Raw genomic sequence first — 17,250 nt, forward strand, 5'->3', positions numbered from 1 at the left:
CTCCCCCCCCCCTCCCTCCAGAAGGCGGGAGAGGAAGTCCGCCACGACCATCTGCGTCCCCGGCCTATGGACCACCTTGAAGTTAAACGGCTGCATGGCCAGATACCACCGAGTGATCCGGGCGTTAGTATCCTTCATGCGGTGGAGCCATTGGAGCGGGGCGTGGTCCGAACAGAGGGTGAATGAGCGTCCCAGGAGGTAGTAGCGCAGGGAGCCCACCGCCCACCGGATGGCCAGGCACTCCTTCTCCACCGTGCTGTACCTGGCCTCCCTCTCCGATAGCTTCCGGCTGATGTAGACCACGGGGCGGTCGACCCCCTCCACCTCCTGGGACAAAACGGCCCCCAGCCCTCTGTCCGACGCGTCGGTCTGCAGAACAAGCGGGAGAGAAAAGTTAGGTGTGTGGAGGAGCGGCTCCCCACAGAGAGTCTGTTTTACCTTCTCAAACGCCCGCTGGCACTGCTCCGACCACTGGACCGGATCTGACGCACCTTTCCGGGTCAGGTCGGTCAAGGGGCTGGTGAGGTCCGCGAAACCGGCGATGAACCGTCTGTAGTAACCTGCCAGCCCCAAAAACCGCCTCACCTCCTTTTTCGTCTTGGGGCGCGGGCAGGCTGCAATTGCCGCTGTCTTGTCCACCTGAGGACGCACCTGCCCCCCCCCCCCAAGTGGTACCCCAAATACCGTACCTCCCTCCGTCCAACAGCACACTTCCCCGGGTTGGCGGTGAGCCCGGCCCGCCTCAGCGACCCCAGCACCGCGTCCACCCGCCGCACATGCTCCGCCCAGGTGGTGCTGTGGATAATAACATCATCCAGGTATGCGGCCGCATATGCGGCGTGCGGGCGCAGCACCTTGTCCATGAGCCGCTGAAATGTGGCCGGAGCACCGAACAAGCCAAAGGGAAGCATGGTAAATTGGTACAAACCATACGGAGTGGAGAAAGCAGTTTTCTCTTTGGACTCTGACGACAGGGGAATCTGCCAGTAGCCCTTAGTTAAATCCAGGGTCGTAAAGAAACGTGCAGTGCCCAGCCGGTCCAGGAGTTCGTCGACCCGGGGCATTGGGTAGGCGTTGAATCGTGACACGTCATTCACCTTGCGGTAGTCCACGCAGAACCGCACAGTCCCATCCTTCTTGGCCACCAGGACGATGGGGCACTGTTGGACTCTTCTATTACTCCCATCTCCAACATAGCTGCTAATTCCTCCCGGACCACTTTTCGTTTGTGTTCGGGTAGTCTATAGGGTCGTGACCTTACCGTCACCCCCGGGGGTGTCTCGATTTGGTGCACTATCAGGTCGGTCCGGCCTGGCCGGGGGGAGAACACATCAGCAAACCGCTTCTGCAACTGGGCAATGTCTGCTCTCTGGTCCTCAGAGAGACGACCCTCACACGGGAGCGGGGTGGGATTAGCCGCTTTTGGCACCTCCGGCCCCAGGTCCTCTCTTTCAGATACTGTGGAAATCAGAGAAACAAACTCCACCTCCCTCCAGGCTTTCAGGAGGTTGAGGTGGTATATTTGTGTAGCACCGCCCCTGTCAGACCGCACCACCTCATAATCAACATCCCCCACCCGGCGTGTGACCTCGAAGGGCCCTTGCCACTTGGCCAGGAGTTTTGAGTTGGAAGAAGGAAGTAATACAAGTACCTTTTCTCCCGGTGTGAATTCTCGCAGCTTGGCTCCTCTGTTGTACAGCCGTTGTTGTTGTTCCTGGGCCTGGAGCAAATTCTCTCGTGACATCCTCCCCAGTGTGTGGAGCTTTGCTCGCAGGTCCAGGACGTACTGGATCTCGTTTTTTCCGGGGCTCGGACCTTCCTCCCAGCTTTCTTTAATAAGGTCCAGCACCCCTCTTGGTGATCTGCCAAACAGAAGCTCAAAGGGAGAAAATCCCGTGGAGGCCTGGGGGACCTCCCGGACTGCAAACAACAGAGGGTCAAGCCATTTGTCCCAATTACGTTCATCGTCGCTAATAAATTTACGAATCATGGACTTCAGCGTCCTGTTCATCCGCTCCACCAACCCGTCAGTCTGGGGATGGTAAATGCTTGTGCGGACGGACTTAATGCCCAGTAACCCGTAAAGTTCTCCCAGTGTGCGCGACATGAACGAGGTGCCTTGGTCTGTTAGAATCTCTTTCGGGATTCCAACCCGGGAGATGACCTGAAACAGAGCCTGCGCGACGCTCTTTGCAGAGATATTGCGCAACGGCACTGCCTCCGGATACCGGGTTGCGTAATCCATGAGGACTAACACAAAGCGGTATCCGCGTGCGCTCCGGTGAAATGGCCCGATTAGATCCATGCCGATGCGCTCGAACGGGACCTCCACCAACGGTAGAGGCCGCAGCGGGGCACGCGGGATGGCTGGTGAATTGACTAACTGACACTCCGGGCAGGACGCACACCAGCGGCGCGCGTCCGCCCGGATGCCTGGCCAATAAAATCGGGCCATTATCCGGTCTAGTGTTTTTCCGTATCCCATGTGACCCGCCATCGGATTATAGTGAGCCGCCTGGAAAATCATTTCCCGGCGGCTTTTCGGTACCAGCAACTGTGTGTTTTCCTGCCCCGTTCGAGTGTCACGACTCACTCTATACAGTCTGTCCCTAATCAATGAGAAGTGCGGGTACGACTGTGCTGCGTCAGGGCGCACCAAATGACCATCAATTCTTATCACCTGGTCGTAGGCTGAGCGTAGAGTATCGTCACGAGACTGCTCGAGTGGAAAATCTTCCATGGAGCGGAACTCGGGAACAGCCGGCGTCTCCCGCGGAGGCACCGCCGGTTCTCCCTCTCCCCCGGCGGCGTCGGACGAACTCGCGTCACCGCTGAGCACCGCACACATACCGCATGTCCCTGTCGGTCGTGAACGCACCCCCGCCGCCTGCCCCATTAGCGTGTTAAATCCCTCCCAATCCGTTCCCAAGATTACGGGGTGCGTCAGGTGGGAGCTAACCGCAACCTTTATCCTATATTTTTTCCCCCTGAACCTAAGTTCAACGGCCACAATAGGATACTCGTGAATGTCCCCATGCACACACCTAATTTTCACCCGCGACGCCTCCATCAATGCCCCGGGCCGAACCAGGCTCTGGTGTATCATGGATTGCGAGCAGCCCGAATCCACCATCGCCTGGCGGGTACCCCCCTGGATTCTTACCGGAACGCGGTACGTCGCTCCCGGGCCGGGGGAGGGTGATGGAGCGCCGGCAACCCGGATCACCTGCCCCACCTCCATCAGCGGGCATTCCCTCCGCAGATGGCCGGGCTGCCCGCACTTCCAGCACTCCTGCCCTGGCGTTTGAGAAACTCCGGGTGGGTCGGGAAGAGTGCCGGGGCTTGCTGCGGTCGGGGGGTCCCGGTGGCGGATCATCGGCTCCCGCCGTGGGACTGGTCGGGGTCGCCCTGTGGTCAGCTGCTGGCCCCATCCCCGTGGCGCGGCTGTTTCCGGGGTCGAGGGTGGCGCGCCCTCCCGGCCGTCGCGCCCGCTGGGGTGCACCGCCAGGTGGTCCTCGGCCAGGGTGGTGGCTGCCTCCAGCGTCGGTGGCCGGTGGTACCGGACCCACGCCGCTGTTCGGGCCGGGAGCCCCTCCATAAACTGCTCCAGTACCACCTTTTCCAATACCTCCGACGCTGTTCCCACCCCGTTCGGCAGGAGCCACCTGGCGGCTGCGTCCCGGAGCCGCTGCCCGTAGGCGAACGGCCGGTCCTCCGGTCCCAGCCTGGCACCCCGGAATCGCCGCCGGTGGTCCTCCGGCAGAAGCCCCAGCCGGTCCACCACTGCCTTCCTCACTGCCGGGTAGTCCCGCTGGGCCGCTGGAGGTAGCCCCATGGCGGCCGTCTGCGCCTCCCCGATCAGCAGTGGGAGCAGCCTCACGGCCCATTCCCCCACCGGCCATCCGCACGCCTGCGCCGTTGCCTCGAACACCTCCAGGAACGACTGGGCGTCGTCCTCCGCTGTCATTCGGTGGAGGATCGGGCTCGCCAGTGTCGTCGGCCCCGGTGGTGGTGGTGCGAGTCCGGACCGCGCCGCCAGCTGTTCTAGTGCCTGGGCCTGTCTCCCCACCTGGGCCTGGAGCATCCCCATGAACTGGCGGTTCGCCTCCGCCTGTTCTCTTTGGATCCCCGCCAGCTCCCCGATCATCTGCGCCAGCGCGACTGCTGGCTGGACCGGCATCCCCTGCTGCCTTTCGTCCGTCATCCTTCTGCCGAGTTGGGCGCCACTGTACGGTGTGGGTGCGTGGGTGAAGACACTGCACGGGACCGCAGGGTGGTGGGGTTTAACAAATGCTTTATTTCTCCGGTTTTCACACACGATTTCTCGCTCGGTCGGACCATCCGTCCCCCTCGCTCGCCCCCGCCTCACTGTTAAGTAGGGGAGAGCACACACGTCATTATCCCCAGGTGATTGTTATTATTTTCACCTGGCACTGTTCCCCGAGCCACTCCCCCTCTCTCCCACCTGCAGCCGAGCTGAAACCACACCCGCCACCACAGACAGTAATAAATGTTACTGCAGTAAAGGGTTGATGAGCAGGCATTATTCAACTGCAGCTCATCACGGAAAATCTTTCTTTTCTTCCATTTAGGTTTTAAGGGATAAGCACAATTCTCTCTCTCTCTCTCTCTCTCTCTCATTGGGGAGAATAAGTAGAGCTACAGAGTTTGAAATATTCACAAGAGAACAACACATTAACATTAAGGAGAAAACAATACTACTCATGCATGTTATATATCTACGTGTGTGTGTGTGTGTGTGTGTGTGTGTGTGTGTGTGTGTGTGTGTGTGTGTGTCTTTGTTCCCTCGGCCTGTTGATCATTATTCTTCCTCATGTCCTCCCGGCCGATGACTATTGATCGGGCCATGTTAAGTATGGAGAGGGCACCTTTTGGTGACAGCTAGAACGCTGCTGCCGTGCCTTGATCTTCTCTGAAGGGAGAGAGGGATGAAGGGGGGGAGACGTTGTGGTGTGAAGCTGCATGTGAACTGGGAGTTGTCCCCCGAGAAACGAAAACCGCAGCCCTTCTGCAGTCTGTTCCGAGACGGTAGCTGAAGATGGCGACAGCTTTTTGCGTTGGAAGTAAAACAAACAGAGAAGCGACATACAACTGAGCAGAGGAATTCATCCACGTTTCAAACAGAAGGAGGACCAAGTGGCAAACGGACCACTTTAGGCACTGCTAGGCTAAGCTACTTGCTAGGCTACATCCGTCTCATCATCTATCTTGCAGAGGACAACCACTGTGTCCCTAAAAGACAGTGGGGTGGAAAACGTCCTAAATGTCAGTAGATTGTTGGCACTTCAAACACAGTCGTCAAATGATGGAGAGTTGAGAGCAAAGTGAACGAGGACAGCAGAAAGAGTCGTTCAAGATGTTCCACTCGGTGGAATTCTGCCTCCAAGATGATCAAATATGTGTAGTTTTGTGTTTAAAATACAATTAAACGAACAAGTTTAAAATACATGCTTTCTTAAATGATTACTCATTACTTTTAATCACAATTTTTCCATTTGAATCTATTGACAGCCCTACTAGTAACTAAAACTGCCCAAGAAGGCTTGTGTTGCTGTATCAAGGGCTGCGTATGGATCTTTATTCAGAGTGAGTGAGATGGTCACGCAGGTTTGTCTATTATTGTGAAAGGGCTTATATGCGTCACACATTGATAAAACATGAATAAATATTGGTATACCTAGAGTCATGAAATGTCTTGCAATGTGAAGGGTTTTCTGTGCAAAGCAATTTCCTTTTTTTCCTGCAATTGTCTTTTCAACTTAATCATCATCATTGCTGCGTGCAAAACTATGAGTCAGACCTCCATTGAATTGTTTCTTCTTTTTTTAAAAGAAGCTGGACCTATTTCTCATATCGAATCCATTTATGTCTCTCATTGTTGTTGGACTGCAGCACTATTCATTCAGTTGGTTTCAGCATTCGGAGTGGCGTCTGTTGGCTTGCATCAGTGCCCTGCTGTTTGTTTTCTCTACAAGAGCAGATGAGTCAACTGATTGGCAGTCAGACTGTTCGCTAGACGATAGCGCTAAACCTTGGCCCGGGCTGGCTCTTCAATTATTCACAAAAAGAGCAAGGAAGAGCGTGAACGAAAAGGGGGCAGTATGTGTGGCTTGTGGGGAGAGAAGGCGGAAGACGTGGGGGGGGGAGAGAAATAAAGAAAAACGGAAGAGGGCAATTCAAATGCTAAACAGCACCTAATATTACCTATTGAAAACAATCTTCTTCTTATTATCCTCCATCTTCATTGGTGCAAGCACTTTCTAATGCCTTCATCTTGCTGCTGGCCACTCCTACCCGCCACAGTGTGAGACACAATAAAGCACCACTACCGCCGCCTACACTACACACACATGCACTCCAGCATATGGGTCAGATCTAATCGCAATAATTTCATTTCCCCCCTCATCAGCTCCAAGCCAGATAGGCTAAGTCCCATTTGTATCCACTGCAGCACTACTGGAAGGAAATATGACAGATAAGAGGACTCTTGTAATAAGCTGGCTGTGTGGATCTGATAAATGAAGAGAGCTTTCGCCAGTTAGCAAGAGAAATATATATATTGTGGAATGGCAGAAACCCAAGTGTGGTAGCTTGAGGATCCATAAAAAATAAACGGGGGGGGGGGGGGTGGAAACAAATTAACTTTGTTGATTAGCGGTAAGACGGAGGAAGCCGCCTGGAAATGACTTGACACCGCTTGGGAAATCTCTGGAGCGCGAGGCGGCGTTGTGATATCAAGGAGAAAGAAGAAAACAGGAGATGTGTGAGATACAGTGAATCCTCGCAGGCCCCTTTTCCACGAAAGTCACTCTTCTCTCTTTCAATGACGAATCTCTTGATCTCTCTCTGTCTCTCTCTCTCTCTCTCACACCCACACATTCGCACAAACACACTTTCGGCAAAAAAAAAAAAAAAAAGTCCACCCTTTTCAGCTGTTGCTAGTTAAGAGACAGATGTGCAGCTCCGCTAGTGACGCAGAGTGTAATATCTGTTCAGAGCCTGGACCTACATGGTGCCCATATGGTTTTCAGTGGGAGAGGTGGAGTTGCTGAAGTGGAATTTGTTACGTAAATAGAAGAAAGGATTGTGGGAGGTGGTTAATTTCAGCTGTTTCCATGGCAGGTAAGCTCTGTTGGCAAGGCTGTGATGTTTTTTGTGTGTTGTTGATTCTCCACACAGCATGTCAAATTATGTTTGACATGCTTTGCACAGTTAAAAAATAAGCATGAAAAGGGGTTTAAATAAATAAATCGAGGCAAAGTTGCACTGTGAGAAAATTACAGTATCACAGCTAGAATTTTATAGTAGGGCTGTTTAAACAGAAAGAATTTGGTTGAATCGTTGTTTGAATATTATTCTTACAGTGCTGAACACGCCGACTGGGATCTTCTAGATGTTTTCTTTAAATCATATTCCAATGAAAACAGGTCAAAAGGAGAATGGAGGAAGTTTTGCCGCTGCCGTGCTCTCTCTCCCTCTCTCTCTCTCTCTCTGGAAGAAACACTTCAGCGCATCTCGTGGAATCAACCGTGCGAGACCCAACACATGAACGGTCAGCTCGTCACTCACCCTGTCAGTCCGCTGAGCGGGTAAACCGCTCCACCATCCAGTCTGCGAGCTTCTCCTCCATCTACGGCAGCTCGTCCTCATGCGGGGAGTTGCAGGCCAGGACTTTCTTCCTGGAAGTGGGAAGGGGACTTTAGGCCCCCGACTTTATTGCCCTGGCGTGATTTTAAATGAATTATGCTGTCCAGCTTCACGTCAAACTGCAAAGGCGAAATCCCCTACAGAGACATTATTTATTCCAGGGCTGACATTGGCAAACTGTCACATTTGTCAACTGTTGAATGAATAGTTGTTTTTATTTAAAGTAACATTATTCAGAACTAATAATAGAAATGATAAATGTACTCACAGTAACCTATACATATCAGCATTGGTGTATAGCAGATATTTGTGGAATAAAATCCACATGTATTTGCATTATTTAAGTTACTTCCTGTAACTCAATATCTATTCAAAATCAAACAAAGAAAAAAGAGAGGTTGTTTCTCTCTTTTTTGTGTTTTGAGAAAGAGGTGTGCTTGTGAGGCCATTGAATTGGCATAATTACATGGGTTTAAATGCAAATTTACAATGTGCTTATTAATTCTATTCTGCACATTTCAAATGACTGACTGCACTTAATTAAATCAGATTGATTAGACCTTTTCTAGACTTTCCTTTTATAACCACATAATTATGACAAATAGAACCACTTGACACCAAATTTAAAGCAGAGGACTGGGCTTTCATTTCTCTGCCATTCAGGTTCTTTCAAGTACTGAATGGGGACCATGCGGGTCACAATACTGTCCAAACGGACCGCCACATTATTCTGAAGGAATACTGTTTATTTCTAGAGTGCTGTATGCCCTCACAAATCATCCATATTTACCAATCCACCCTTCGAACCATTAAATCTGCCATCTCCTCCACTGACACAATGTAGAGGATGGGGGACCCACACAGGTTAATGTGTATCAGTTGTAGGACGTTGAGTCTTGCTGACCTAAATGGGAATGTTCCAAATCAGAGAGTGGGAGCCGTTACATTTCGTAGCTCTCCTAACTTGTCCGGGACGAGCTTGCAGCCCATTGATAATGGTGCTAGCAGCTTCTAGCGGTGATAATGGTGCTAGCAGCGCTAGCGGTGATAATGGTACTAGCAGCGCTAACGGTGATAATGGTTCTAGCAGCGCTAGCGGTGATAATGGTGCTAGCAGCGCTAACAGTGAGAATGGTTCTAGCAGCGCTAGCGGTGATAATGGTGCTAGCAGCGCTAACAGTGATAATGGTTCTAGCAGCGCTAGCGGTGATAATGGTGCTAGCAGAGCTAACAGTGCAAGCTAAGGGTAAAGTGCTTGCAGAGGTATCAGTGTTCATCTGACGAGGACGGCGTTCTCAGCTGTAAACACTGCATGAGAGCAGCGCAGAGCGGCGGCCATGAGCTCACCTGTAGGCCATACACACCAAATGAAAGCGCGGCTGGCGGCTACGTCAATACGGCGAGGAGAAGCTCCGACAACAATACACACAGCAGCACTCTCAGGTAAACAATACTCCACTATATCTTTAGTTATAGTTAAGCTCAGAATGTTGAATACAGCTCGTTCAAATGAATGGAGGCGTGTGTTCTTTTCATTTTGTCCCATTTGTATTTCTTATACTCTAGAGACAATAAATAATATGTTGGTAACCAGAAGATGACTAAACCAGCAGTTTTCTTGTGAATGTTTTCTTCTGTCTAGTACATTATCAAGGTCATGCAAGTACATCCGTTCAAAGGGTTTGAAGAAAAGAAAATGATTAAATGCATAAACTTTTTCCTATTCTTTTGTCAATGCAGTAACTTGCTTTCATTTAAATCCCAAACAGAGCTAATGGTGAGTAGAAGACAAAGAGAAAAAGGAAACATAATTAAGAAGAAAAAAACAATATGCAGAAAACACATTCAAAGAAATGTAATATTTAAAAAGCAGCACCCCAGGACCTGGCGAGTTAATGGCTGAAAGGGCTCCTGCTTTTCAAGTGTTTTTCTGAGCTTTGATTGCAATTTGGAGAAGGAATTATCTCATCGGGGTGCGTTGGTGGAGGGAGGTCGGCTCTGGCTGTGAAGTGCTTGTCATTACCAAGATCTCTTTCCTTCTTCTTCTCTTGTTCCCTTTGTCTTATTCTTTCCTCCTCTCTCTATTTTGTCTGACTCTGGGACTGCAGAATATGCAAAATATAAGTGATTGCCATAACACCAAACACATTACAGAACACTCTGCTTTGTTTATATTACATGTGTTAAAACCTGAATTTCTATCCAAACCTCTTATGAAATATATGCAATGTTTATTGGATTATAATTTTTAAGTAAGAAGTACCATCACAAATCTACACCTACTTGCGGGCCATTAACTACCACGTTCACACACATGTACATGCATACTAATGTCTCTCTTCCATCACGATGCACCCTGTTAAGACAGGTTCATTTTCCACATTCCTTCCCACTCCCTCTCTTCTCATGAATTGACAACCATTGTGTGACTTAAATTACCCTTTTTTTTAAATGCCGTGGGCACTATGGTCATGATATTTCCCCTTAATTACTGTGCCACATTATCACCATAAAGCACTTTCCTCCTCTCTCACACTTCTAATTAAATTGTTCCGATTGCCCTGACACATTCTTTCATTCGCTGATGCACTTTGGAATCAAAGAACAGGAGGGAAGTAGTAGAGAGAAAGAGGGAAGAAGGCACTACCTCAATGACGGCACCTTGCTCTAAACCTATCCACACCAGGTAAACAATTGGCGTCACAATTGGCGTCACAATTGCCCGCGAAATATAGAACATTTATCTGAATCATCTACGCTGCAAATAGCAGAGGAAGGGCTGTGCTGTACTCAGGATGAGACATAAAGGTGTTTTTTTTCTAGTTTCTATCACTTGAAATAACAGATGCTGAATCAGTTATCCATTACGTTCAGCTACCCATTTTGACTTCCCTTGTTACCCAGATTTTGCTCACTCTCAATCATAGCAAGAGTCCAGGTGTTCGCACTGACTAGGGTGGACGGCTTGTTCCGTGCAATGAACTCGTCACACTTGGTAATTAATCATTGTGATGACAGATGTACTAAAAAGCATCTTCATGCTAAATGGCCTTCGCTTGCTTGATGTGGCCATGAATGGCAGTGAGGTGTCGAAAAGGTCTTCCTGTGTGTGTTTCCATTGGTGGTCTACTTGTCTTTAAGTCTCTGTAGTAATGTTTCCATTGTCATAGTTCCATAACGGCAGAATTCAAACATCCAAGAAAGAGGAGATGACAACCTCTTGATGTTACATTTCAAAAGTTCCAGTTCAAAAGAAGAGGAACTGAGAGATAACGTAAATGGTGGTTCTCATATTTTAAGTATAAGCAATCTGTAAAAATATTGCGGTTTTATTTAACAACGAGATTTCTTTAAATCTTACAATCTTCAATTCATCATGAGATGTTTTGCATGTTAAAGAAAAGCCTTGTGCTAACTTTAATATATGTCGATGCTACATCTAAGCAACGTCACACAGTTTTGGTTAATATGCATAATTTTGACTAAAGTTTATCTAAATATGAAGTCAACGATGCGTAATTTGGTTAATCATCCTTGAACTCAAGATAAATAGATAGTTCAGAAATAGTTAATGATTTCTTTTAAAATCAAAAAGTTAGATATAAAATAAACCATCAACCTCTTAGTCGTAGATCAGAGTGTTTTCCTCATCGTCAGTTGTTGGAAAAACGTTCATGCTTCCATTACTGACATGTTTTTGCTCTATTCTACTGTTTTCCTTTGAAATACCAAATAAAGGTATGTGGCTGTGCCATGTGTTACTATAGCTACCATATTGCAGCAACATGGTTTATGCACTATGCATTTCAGTATGCCATAGGTACTGTCCAAGGTCGCATACATGCACATGTGCTCCTAATATAATACAGGGCTTCAGTTATCATGATGACTTTTCAATGCCCACGACAGTGTAGAGGTAGATGGATGGGCAGTGAAAATGAAAGGAAAAATGAAAGGGATGAGAAATGGATGAGTGTGGGGTGAGGTGTCAGGGTGCGCCCATTTGTCAGTGTGTGATAGCATCAGTATGTGTGAATACGGCACATTGGAAGCAGCAGAAAGAGGTGAAAATGAGCACCGATGTGTCTCTGCGCCCACCTTCAAATGTGACTTGGTTGTGCGTCGCTCTCAGCCTTTGGTGACCTTCTGGCTGTTGCCGCTGTAAGCAGAGTGACCCGGCTGTACTCATTAAAACCAATGGAACGGATCATTCCCTGCTAATTGTTTTCCACTGACAAATGGCCCCTCTGATTCCAGAAGAATGCTGCAGGGGGGCCCGAGAGCCTAGATCACTCCGACTTCACTAATGAGAACTGCTACTCGGTGAGTGTGTGTTTGTGTGCGTTTGGGTCTGTGAGTAACGTGCAGTGTAAGTGTACGCCTGTTAATCTGCACGAGTGTGTATTCTTGTATTGTTTTTTTTTTTGCATTTGTGCTGCCAGCCTCCCTCGCTGTGCACTGGCATGTGTAAGTCGGAAACACTGCTACATTAGGCTCAACATAAGTCATTAAGGCATTTTCATCCTGTCAATCACCCCAACGCCGAGGAATTGTTAACACTTAAACTATTGTATCAAACTGCAAAAAAAATAAAAAATCATTATTTACAGCCGAGCACATTTCATGCAATGCGGCAACGGCAATCACTTCAGTGGCCTGAATATAATTTTGCTCATTAACACTGTGGATATAACATTTCTACTGTGTCAGCTGTAATGCGGTTGGCATCGTTCAAATTAGATGAAACAAATCAGCGACACCAGCTTCTCCCGAAGCGCCCGTCCTCTCAACGTGGGTCCTCCCGTTGGGTCTGTTTTCCCAGTCGACCGTTATGTTTCAGTCATGCGAACTTGAAGATGGTCGTCTTTTGACCAACACATCACATCCTGCATTGAAGACACGTGTGAGCATCTCGCTGTCAGATGCCCGTACCAGCAGGACAACATCATTTGTGAGAGCCCTTCCTTGACAGCAATACACACAAAGTCGTGGTAGGTTAAGGCAGAAAAACCCTTTGGTTAAGGTTAGAAAAGAAACGTCATGGTTTAAAAAAGAAACGTCATTAAAAGTCCCCCATATCGATGTGATTTGGCCAACACTATGGCTTAAGGTTTGGTAAGAATCTGTCTTTAGAGAACAGTTTGCTTCCGTCTCCTTTGATCTATTTTCTTCCACAGCTTTTGGTGTATTTCAATGGTCCTTCCACCATTTTATCCACTTTACATTGCCGCAGCCTCTCTGATTTATGATCCATCTCTTTATACTGCATACTACCACACACACACACACACACACACACCTCTCTTTCTCCCCGTTGTCCCTCTCTCTCCTTCCACCTGTTCCATGGTCCACTGGATGACTGTGAATCCTATTAGGGGACACCCTTCAGCACCGCCACCCCCCTCCCCAGCCACACTGGCTGGCACTAATCCATCAGAGGGGCAGTCAGGCTCTGCACCACCCCACCACCACCCAATGCCCAATACCCGCCAGTGCCCAGCGCTGCAGCAGAGGCCCCAGCTGGGGGACCGCCAAGGCTTGGTTGTTATCAGATGACGGATAGCTTCATATCAGGTGTATAAAGCGGGCGGGCGTCGGCGAGGGCCATCTGGCCGATGATTTGGCGGAAGTTGGGAAGTCGGGTCTGCAGGCGAGGTGTTGCAAGATGGGTGATGATGATGGATGGGGCCAGGAGCATCGCTGCCAATCACGGCAACCTTCGGTAGCTGTTATGCATGCATGTGTGGAGGAACAGTTTCACGTGAGAATGGAGGCACAGAAACTTCACCTTCCTCTCTGTCTGTCACCTCTCTCTTTGTAACTCCCCTAAGATCTTTGCTCTTTCTACATAACATCTTTCCGATTGCATCACCCTCCTTCTCCTGTCTGTACTCTTGCCAACTCTCTTTCTAACATGCGCTAATGCTATTTTAAATTCAATATCTGAGGGTTGAGTATAACTTTAACTGAAGAATGTGATTGGACTGTGTAATGATGCCATGCATTTGTATTCATTGGCTGAGAGAAAACAACTTAATTCTTGAAGAAAGTGAGTCATCGTCATTTTAATTTGAGTATTGTGCTATTAAATTCAATATGTTCAAACCTTTGGACCAGTCTCTTACTGCTATATTTGTATATATATATATCACATAAGGCAGTTGCCTCCCTAAATACATACATACTAATAGATAACATGTGTGTGAAATGTTAATAAGTATTTCTTAATATTGCCAATTCATCATGTGTCCTTGTGGGGCTGGATAAACAGAGGACGTGTGTTCATAGATCAGGGAAAACAGTGAGTACACACTTTGTTTCCGCAGGACAAAGGAGTAATGTTAGGTGCTTAATTACTTTCTGAACGAATACTTTCATCACTTGAATTTCATTGTACATTTGTTCCACCGACATCAGGAGGCTCAGCGGATGATTCATCCACCGAGTGACATCACAACAAAGAAGTTACCTCAGCTGTCGAAACACAAGCTTTGAGGGTTAGAATTATAAAGGGCAAAACCTTCACAGCGAAGGAAATGCTCCTTTTGGATGAAAACTGTGGATTATGTGGGATCTCCTGTTAAGTTTTTGTTTTTTCGCATTTCATTTAAGATATCTGTGTGTTTCAGTCACAGTGTTTAAACATGTAAATCAAAGCAGGCGTCCTAATTTTGCCAACATGCGTTTTAGAGGTCTGATTGATTAAGTACATTTCCAGTTGTTAAATCGTGGTCATGTCTTGGCATGTTAATCCACTCTGTCGTCCGCGGGTCCTGTGAAATCAAGTGTGAACCGGCTCAATCTTTTCCGTCAGGTTTTCACAGCCAGGCGGACGGAGGAAGGGACAGAAGCAAGCAGGAAGGACGTTTCTCACGTGTTCACAACAAATGCACATGGGAAACCCCTGGAAGCATTGTGTGATACGAGAGGAGCAGAGTCGGACGTAGGTCTTTCTGCCCCTTTGGGGTTGGACGTATGCAAAGACAATACAGGGGAACATCCCTATTTTTGTCAATATTTTTTACTTCAAAAATCAAACATCCCTTGCCTCATGTTTAAATGAGATATAATATTATATTCGGATTTGCTCATTTGCTCGACACTGATTCTTTTCTTTTATATATCATGACACAACAAGACGCCATTGTCAATGGTGGGATTTAAAAGTTACTTGTTTGCAAACCGTCAAGACATTTTAGCCACTCTCAAGTTGTAAAGATCATTTACATTCTCATGGAAGAGAGCAAGGTTGTCGGTTTACACCCACTACAAGGCAGATGGTTGAATTGCATAGTACCCCAGTGTGTAGATCCCCAGACACTATACCTGCATAAGAGGCTGCACTGCAGCTGCTATCCCATCATGCTGCTCTTTCTCTAGTCCTCCCTCCCACAATGCATTTCCATCTCTATCAAAGGAGAGTTAGGGATTTAGTTTGAGATCTTACATTTACTTCATTTATTTTCATACCATGAGTAGAATATACTGAGTGGCATGTCTTATTTCAATATTTTCTGGTTTAGTTCTGTTTTGTTTGTAATGCCATGTTGATGATGGAACGTCATGTGACAAGAAAAAACTCCAAACCAAACCAATAACCCTTAATATTTAATCAAATATCAATTGTTATTTGGATACATATGCCGGAGGATATACTTTTTCTATTCTATCATCGATAAAGGTCTTATTAAATCGTTTGACGGCCACTTCAAGACACTGTTACCTTGGACCAGCTTCTTTACAGGTCCCTTTAAGGGTTTTAGAATTTTAGATTAAAGCACCGGATTATTATCACTTGTATAACAAAGTAGTATTTTACATTTATAATGCTATTTTCAGGTGTTTAAGCACTACCGAAAACGTAGTTCTAGTTCATCTATTTTAGCCAACAGATCCCCCTAACATGCTACACCTAGTTCTTGTGATGGAAGTCCAGCCCAAAGTGAGCTTCTTTACATCAGTTGTCCTCCTGCTGGTGATGTGGATGATGTTAGGCCGCCTGGCTTCAGGCTTTGTTGACCCTTTGTTGACCCAATGGCAGATAATAACAGGGTTTTAAATGCCACTTGTTTACTGTCAACTCCCAACTTATATTGGTCTTTTCTGGCTTTGTCTCCACGAATGCACTGTGTGTGTGTGTGTGTGTGTGTGTGTGTGTGTGTGTGTGTGTGTGTGTGTGTGTGTGCGTGTAGGGGTGCATGCACACGTGTGTGTGCTACAGGTGGCCGCCCAGTAGGTGGGAAAATGCAGGAAGTCTGCTTGTCTGTGTCCACATGTATCAGACGCAGCATGTTTTTCCCTTTCAGAGGCGAGGTATCCTGTGTGTGTGTGTGTGTGTTTGTGTGCGTCCTCACATGAGCGTGTGTGTTTGTGCGCCTTGCCGATCACACTCGGCGGGCCGACTTCCAGGAACCCCTGCAGCAAAAACAGGCACTGTGTGTTTCCTGCTCTCACGCACCGTTATCACAGGACACATGCAAACACACACACACACACACACACACACACAGATCACTGCCCTATTCTCTTTTCCCTTGCAGGTTTCCTCAACGCCTATCCTTGTGCCTCCGGCCGTCAAGATGTTTCTCTGTGATTGCCATGAGAAAACTTGCTCACCGGGAACAAACTAGATGACACAAATAGGCGAGGAGTGACTGCATCCTCACAGCCCTGCTGGCTTTTCTTTTTTTTTCTGACCCCCTTAGGTTGCTCGGTTTGAGTGGGCACATTACCTCTACACCTTTCTCATGATCCACTCACAGCGCACCTCTTCCCTTCCTTCCCTTTCGTCCTTCGTTTCATAATGAACTAGGTCTCGTTTTCTTAGTGTTCGATCTTCCCAAGCCTCGCGCTCCATCTCTCAGCTTCTCCCCCTGTATCTATTCACACATCCTGCACAGCCCGCTGCCATTGTCAGGAATTGACAAAAGGACCCAGGCTTTAAAATGGAAACAGAGCACATAGTCCTTGCTCTGTGCTTTTGAAATTGCTGGAGAAAGTATCTATCTATATTCCCTCTGAGAACACAATGAGACTCATCACAGAAGCAGTGAGACAAGGGAGAGATGAGAGGAAGAGGGGGGAGAGAGAGAGAGAGAGAGAGAGAGAGAGAGAGAAAGTGAAAAAAAGAGATTTGCACAATGGAACTTTTGCAAACAATTGCCATTAATGGCATCATCTTTTCCCGACGGAGATTGCGTTGAGGGAACGTCAGCTCTGTGTCGATGGTGTGCTAATAATCCAATGAATGTTCTACAAAAAGTGCTAAACGTTACTTCTGTGATCACGGCGCTCTATACACTGACAGTAAAAATATTTTATAAGTAAAGACACAGCGAATGAATCGTATTTCAAGTGGATCCTTTGTAGCATGTAACTATGTAGTAGACTAACAACAGAGGAAAATGTATATTTGTTCAGACCGTCTCCCAAGTAACTTCATGTTTATTTGTTGTATCTGAGCGTTACGAAACAGAGCACTCTAGAGCCTTTCCTTTACGGAGACGTTGTGAATGGGCTCCCGTGCACGACTTGTTCAACCATGCGTTTCAAGTGGACCGGTTGTTATCACCGAGTTGTAAA

Source organism: Pungitius pungitius, chromosome 17 (genome assembly GCF_949316345.1).
Source record: "Pungitius pungitius chromosome 17, fPunPun2.1, whole genome shotgun sequence".
NCBI lineage: Eukaryota > Metazoa > Chordata > Actinopteri > Perciformes > Gasterosteidae > Pungitius > Pungitius pungitius.